General features: G+C 43.5%; 1 long non-coding RNA gene across 2 annotated transcripts; it reads right to left on the reverse strand.

The window, feature by feature from the left end:
* Positions 1-3,117: 3,117 nt before the first annotated feature.
* On the reverse strand, positions 3,118-5,896 carry LOC124667097. 2 transcript variants are annotated; one of them, XR_006991155.1, is made up of 3 exons: positions 5,462-5,896; positions 5,061-5,230; positions 3,118-3,288 (listed from the first exon to the last, which is right to left on the reverse strand). It is a non-coding gene; the product is annotated as an uncharacterized LOC124667097 (long non-coding RNA). The 2 variants fall into 2 exon arrangements; XR_006991156.1 differs by having other exon boundaries at positions 5,057-5,230.
* Positions 5,897-7,559: the final 1,663 nt, after the last annotated feature.

The raw sequence follows: 7,559 nt of genomic DNA on the forward strand, positions 1-7,559 counted from the left end.
CATCTCTTGACCACCATACAGACTTACGGTTCTCTATAGACGAAACGAGGTGCCATTAGATTTGAATAGACAACAAAAAGACTTGGAAAAGAAAAACTCATCTAGGACAATATACATCTTTAAAAGCGAAAAGGAGTGCACATGCCTTTCCCTCTCCCACCCTAAGTTAAGAGAAGGATACATGGAAGCTCTTCACAGTCATTAGATTTTTTCAATAACAAGAAACCAATGGTTGCTTGTCATTTCGTTAAGATTGAGAAAAGGACGTATACAAGTCAGAATACAAACGAAGTACTACTCTCTTTGAACTAATGGTGTCTTAGCCGCCATCCAAAGAGCGAAATCACCTAGATTCAGTGGATCAAACAAGTTATATTGCCTTAGTCAAGGAAGAAGAATATAGAAGAAAACAAATGATTAACCCGACTAGGTACTCTCCAGGTCAGCCTAAGTATATTCCAGTCATTTTTCGATAAAGGGAATATATTAATATCAAAAGATACCAATTACACCCAACCTCTGCAACAGCGCCCCACCCTAATGGCAGTACGGATGCACACAGCCAAAAAAGAGTAAAGAAAACTAAGAAAAAAAGTCCTGCTACAGCCTTCTAGACCTAGCAACAGCAATACAACCACCACCGTGACAACACCTGAAGTACAGGCTCTCCAAAAGCGACGCCTCCAAGAAGGAAACAGTGCACCAGCGCCGTCGTCGCCCGACCAAAGGTCTTAGGATTTCTCCCTGAAGATAGTCCCCACTCTCAAAACAATGCCTTCAACAAGAACATTGCCAGGCACAACCAGTTAAGGCCAGACCTTGGGTTTTCACCCTGAGAGGTAAGACTCTGAATTTCCCCTGTGCTGCCGCCCCCACATGCATACCACTGCTGCAAGCCCAGAACGCCAAGCAGATCCCTCAACATCACGTTAACTCGAACCTCCTTTAGCCAGTCCACCAATCCGGCCTTCATGATATTCCTTCTTCTGACTTCAACATGGACCAAAAAGTCATCTGATGTCAACACAGAATATAGCTTCGCGGCGCTCCCTCCGGAACCAAACGGTCGGAATAAAAACATGGGTGCGCGCGACCGAATACCACCCGATCCAGCAAACTGTAGGCAAAATATGCACTGTTCCATTCGCCAGCGGAGCTTTCCGGAACTCATCTCTCCAGCCAGATCAAAGCAAACTGACCTCCGGTAGATCTTCATCTTCGCTTGCGAGAAACCCGAGGACCGCCACTAAAAACAAAGCAAGACCAGCAGCCCCCACGCCGCCAGTCCCTCCTGCCGGATCACCAAGGAAGAAGACGGCGCCGCGGATCATGCGTACCACCGCTGAACCGTCACCGGGGGCAGAAGCCGCCACCGCTCCACCGAATCCTCCATGGCTACCGACGGAGAGCATCAGGCCCCGGCCAAGTAGCCATGCCGCCCGGCTTCCTCCACCAGCGCTTCATCACCTCCCATGGAACGCCACCGTGGAAACCCTCTCCCCCCCCCCTCGTCGTTTGACGGAAGGGGCGCCGCCACCGCCGCCATGGCCAAGGCCGGGCCGGGGCTGTGGCCGGGCCGGGGCCGGAGCCGGGGCCGAGGCTGGCAGCAGCGGCGGCTGAGGTGCGGCGGTCCGAGGGCGGTTGCTCGGAGCGGGACGGGCAGATCCTCCGCCGCCGCCCGGGAGGGGGGCGGGAGAGGAGGAGGCGGCGGCTAGGTTAGGCTAGGCGGTGGCTAGGGCTCCAGTATATTCCAGTCATGATACGACATCTATGTCGACACAACATGATTCATTAGTTCATTGTTATTCGACTTTGATTTCTAGGTAAATATTGGTAGGCATATGGGTCTGAGACAACTCAATGTGACCTGTCTGAAACAATTTTTTAACATTGTAATACTAAATCATTGGCTGAACTCGTCCTTCATAAGTGTGCTTTCATGTAATAAGAGTACACACGTGCACAGCTTTCGAAAAATAATCAAGTCTACAATAAAAAAGAAGCAGCAGGCCTACTCCCTCCGGTTCACAAATAAGTACAAAGCTCTAGAACCATCATTCCAATATGACCTATATTGGCTCCTGGGAGTTAAGGACGAAGCTAGAAAAGTCATCTCATGACTGCAAGATATCTTTGGAGTTTTCCATAGACTAGTTGTCAATAGATTGAATAAACAAGCGAAAAGAAGCAGTTACCAAAAAGACGTTGAAATAATAGAAAAAAACATCCAGGGCAGCAGAGCTTTAAGAGTGAAAAGGAAAGCACATGCCTTCCTCTCTCCCATCGTAAGAAATAGAAGGAAACATGAGGCTTTTGAAACTCAGTTGATCAAATTAGTTCTATTGCACTAGTTAAGTATGGCAAAAGTAAAGCAATGAATAAACCAACTAGGTGATAAGTTTCCCAGATCAACCTAAGAAGTATATTCCAGTTATCATTATATGATATACCAACATAACATAGTTCACTGCTTCCTTGTTTTTCAACTTTGATTTCTAGGTACATATTGGTAATCATGTGCCTCTTAGCCAAAAAATTATCACCACTTCACCACTACTATTAAAAGGCACAGAGAGTCCCATCCAAACGATCTACACCGTTCACAGACCTAGATCCAATGCCTCAGATCGTTTCAATGATGTATTGTCTGCCATGGTCTGCCGAGCGAACAAAAATTCCCACCCACGCCCAGTCCACGGAGAAAGAAAACTGCCTGGCACGATCTGCAGTACCAGATTCCCATGTTCTTCCACGCGAGAGCCCCTGCCACGCCGCCTCCCCACGCGCCGGTACTTGACCAACATCCATGCCGTCCTGCTGCCTTGGGTTCCTCCTCGAAAACTGATGCCAGATTCGATCGAATCGGCGAGGTCGGAAGAGGGGACGGCGGGAGGAAACGGAGGCGGAGGCGACAGATGTGCTGAAACAGCAGGCTCACCGGCATCGACGCGGCTCGGAGCCAGACGCCGGCCTCCATGGAAGAAAGAGCGAGGTCGGAAGAGGGGCTAGCGAAACACCGCTGCCCGCCTCCATGACGCCACCACTCTACCTCCAACTCTGCCGCCCGTCCCAACACCGTCGTGTTTCAGGACGTTGCCGACCTGCCTTCACGTCGATGCCGTGTTCCAGGACGATGCTGTCCTCCACGACGATGTGTTCCAGGACACCGCCGCCATGCACCTTCCAACCGGCGGCAGGTCCACTGCACCCGCCCGTCTCCTGCACCCAGCTCGACGGCGTACTGGTCCTCCAAGGCAGGGGTCTCCTTGACAACTGGGTCCTGCATCCCTACACACAGATTCCACGCAGAAATTTGAAGGTATCAATGGTGGGGTTTTGTTAAATCGTCTACCAATGAAACATTTGCGACCATGGAAGCTATATTGTTAGATCATGACATGATGCCAACCAAATCGGTTTACTACAACTTCTTTAATGTGTACGAATTGAGGCATGGAAGCAATCATGATATGCCCTCACATGTGATTCCTCAAAAAGAAAAGAAAAAAATGTTCGTTTCCTTTTATTGTCTGACCATCAAAGCATTGTGCGATACTATTTAATCCCATTGTTCCGTATATATAAATTTGTGCTTCTGTTGTTCAAGTGGATTCAGCAAACTTTTATTCCTAGAAAGCTTTTGGATGTCAGCTTCCATGATGCTACATTATCAACACAATGTGTTCTTTTGCTTTGTATTCACTTTGTTTGCTGCTCAGAGGTTGTAGAATTGTCTTTGCAGAAGAATGCTTTATATTCTTCTAAAAGAGGATGTTTTCTTTCAAACTCCAAGACCAGGTGTACACATGGAGTCTAATTAAGTTGAGTAGTCTTCTTGGTTTATGCTGCAGTTCATATTTTGATTAGTGTTGTATATGCTTGTGCATTCTAAATTTAGTACTCCCTCCGTTCCATAATTCTTGCCCCAGATTTGGATGTATCTAATTTGCGACAAAAATTATGGAACGGAAGGAGTAGTGATACATCAAATAAAACTAAAGTACTTGCACTTATGTAATCATGGTGATAGTGCTACACTACGAGGACTTCCTCTATTATTTGTGGTTTGTATACTTGCTAAAGATGCTTATTAAACTGAGTTGTTGAACAAATTACTTCACACAGGGACATTGTGGAGCTAATCCCTGAGATTACAGAGACGAGCTAAAACACTAAATATGGCTGGTGATGAGTATGCATCTGCCATGTTTTACTGGATTGAACAGTGTCTGGATTTTATAGGAAGCTTTATTCAGGGCTGTAGCATCTGTACTTTATATTGGAAATATAAACTTTTTCCTACAGAATAGAAGTTGATTCATCGGTGATTAAGGATGATAACTGCAGGTTTCACCTTAACAGTTCGGTAGAGATATTGGAGTGAGTACATTCTCTCCTTTCAAAGGTCATTTTCTACATTTATTTTCTACATACATTTTCTGTGTGACAACCAATCAAAATGCTGACCTCTAAAGTTTTTTGCAGGTGTGATTGCAATAATTTGGAGAAGACGCAGATTACACGGGTAATAGTTACCTCTGAAGAAATTATTACTAGACCACGTAATCTCTACACTTGCTAGCAGAGATGCATTAGCCAAAACAGTATATTCCCGATTGTTTCATTGGTATTGGTTCCCTGGCACAACACTCCAATTAGATTTGTATTTACTTTCTAATCTTGGCATTTTTGCATTGTTACTATGACCTATCGATAGGATTTGGACTCCGAGTTTACTATCAAACTATGTATTCATTTCCTTGGACGATTTGTCCCTTTGGTGATGCCAAAAAGAAGCTCCAACCTGACAATAAAAGGTTATTAATCATTCTATACTTACAGCCCATTTGTTAGCACTACTGATCCGACATGGAAGTCGACAGGCCCAAATCTGAGCGACACTAAGGCTACCAAATTTGGTGCATGGTTTAGATAATCTATTTTCTGCTATGCACACTTGTATACAACTAAAACTACTGTAGATGCTAACAGATCTTGAAAAGGCACACCTATGGACAAATAAAATTATACAGGGTGTAATGACAAGAATAATTACCCACATTTCCATCTATACTGGCGAAGCCAGTCCCCAATATTGGCAGGGCTGGCCTCCTGCCAACAACAGCTTGCTGAACATAGGATATAGGTAGAACATAAGATTTTTGGAAATTCCACGTGGGATTTCACCAAGGTATCCACTCGAATGAACCGCCAAACAGGATTGAAGTACCTATGTAGAATGATCTTGCATTTAGTATATGTACAATAGATATCGGGTCAATGTCGAAGTAATATTGCTGACACCAAAGTATACAGTATTGAAAACACGCATACACATATTAGCAAGTGTAAATATATTTAACAAGCATCCTAGACTCCTACTTCAGACTTCAGAGAGATTCTCCGCTCCCTTTTTCTATAGATTGGTAAGAGTTGGTTTTGCTGAAGAGGGGAACTCTACCTGCACACGATGCTGGTTTGGTGGTGCCCAGAACGCTCGCCACATGGGCAGCCCGCTGGAGCAGGGCGTCCTCGACGGCGTCCCTCGGTGATTGCTCCGACTCATCGGCTGTTTCTGCATGGGGACGGCCAGCGTTGTGAAGCCCTCCAACACGTGGTGTCCGCAGCTTCCTATCCGGTGGATACGAGGCGCGCGCCTCCGCGTCCGCCTCCGTCGGCCCCTAGCTCTGGGTCGCCGGCGAGGCCGCGAGCATGCCGAGTGGCAGCGCCTCCCCGGACTCTTCGATGAACGGATTCGATGAGGAGAGGCGGCGAAGAGCAGGGGGTGTACGAGTCCTAACGTCTGCGGTGGGATGAAGGGGAGGGCGGCCCGATGAGGTCAACCGAGGGAGCTGGCGAGCAGGGGACCTTGCGGGGGCGGTGGGAGGTAGCAGGTACAGTTGGTGGGAGGAGTATAGAGCATAAAACTACCACTTTCTATGCAAAATTTCGGAAAACTACTACTTTTCATTCCAATCGCATAAAACTACCACATTTGACGGAGGTTGTCTCAGATAGCACTAATTCTGAATTGAACACGAATTGATAGCCGTTCCGACAACGCTGTCCCACTGGCAGGCATGACGTGGCACCCTAGAGTCCGTCGTTTTGTAGATAGGTCCTTAAGTTTTGAAGGCAAATTACGCACGGGTCCTCGTGTCTCGCAGTTTTCACATAATCACATATTTATTTTTCAAACCTTCATATCTTTTAAATACTAATTCAAATCGAAAAACTTTTAATACGAAAAGTGCTTAGAAATGTTTGAATATTTCAAATATAATTTTTTGAAATCTTCATAACTTTTGAATACTAATTCGAATGAAAAAACTTATAACATGAAAAGTGCTCAGAAATGTTTGAATATTTCAAATTTAAACTTTTTAAAACCTTCATAACTTTTGAATACGAATTCAAATGGAAAAACTTATAACATGAAAAGTGCTCAGAAATGTTTGAATATTTCAAATATATAAATTCAGTTCACTATTTCAGATAATTATAATTTACAAACAAATAAATTACTTCTATTCATAATGTAAACTTTGGAAATTCATAACTTCAATTCTACAACTCCAAATAATATAAATAATATGTCTAAATTTATTAGAAAAATCCAAGGAATTTATTTGTAACATCCATAACCTCAGATTGTGCTTCTCGTGCGCCTGCGTCTTTGCTACACGTCAGTTACCTGAAGTACGTCAGTCTCTATCGCAATTGCGGTTTCCCGTCAATGACAAGTGGACGAGCATTATTGCCGGCAGATCCGGGCAACACACAACCGCACTCGCCGGGGTGGGCCACCGCACCACCGCCCGACCAGGTAATTTTCCCCGATCAGCGCAGGCCGCTACGCCAACTCCATTGGTTGCCCGTTGTGCTTCCCTTGTTCGTGGTCATGGGTCTGGTTAGGTACCCGCGCGAGCAAAGTATATAGAATATAACTACCACATTCTATGCAGAGTATCTATGTTAGAAATAGATTCCTTGGATTTTTCTAATAAATTTAGACATATTATTTATATTATTTGGAGTTATAGAATTGAAGTTATGAATTTCCAAAGTTTACATTATAAATAGAAGTAATTTATTTGTTTGTAAATTTTAATTATCTAAAATAATGAACTGAATTTATATATTTGAAATAGTCAAACATTTTTGAGCACTTTTCATTTTATAAGTTTTTCTATTTGAATTGGTATTCAAAAGTTATGAAGGTTTTAAGAAGTTTAAATTTGAAATATTCAAACATTTTTGAGCACTTTTCATGTTATAAGTTTTTCCATTTGAATTGGTATTCAAAAGTTATGAAGGTTTTAAAAAGTTTAAATTTGAAATATTCAAACATTTCTGGGCACTTTTCATGTTATAAGTTTTTTCATTTGAATTAGTATTCAAAAGTTATGAAGGTTTTAAAAAGTTTAAACTTGAAATATTCAAACATTTCTGAGCACTTTTCGTATTATAAGTTTTTCCATTTGAATTAGTATTCAAAAGTTATGAAGGTTTCGAAATGTTATATTTGAAATATTCAAACATTTCTAAGCACTTTTCAT

Source organism: Lolium rigidum, chromosome 6 (genome assembly GCF_022539505.1).
Source record: "Lolium rigidum isolate FL_2022 chromosome 6, APGP_CSIRO_Lrig_0.1, whole genome shotgun sequence".
Classification (NCBI taxonomy): Eukaryota; Viridiplantae; Streptophyta; class Magnoliopsida; order Poales; family Poaceae; genus Lolium; species Lolium rigidum.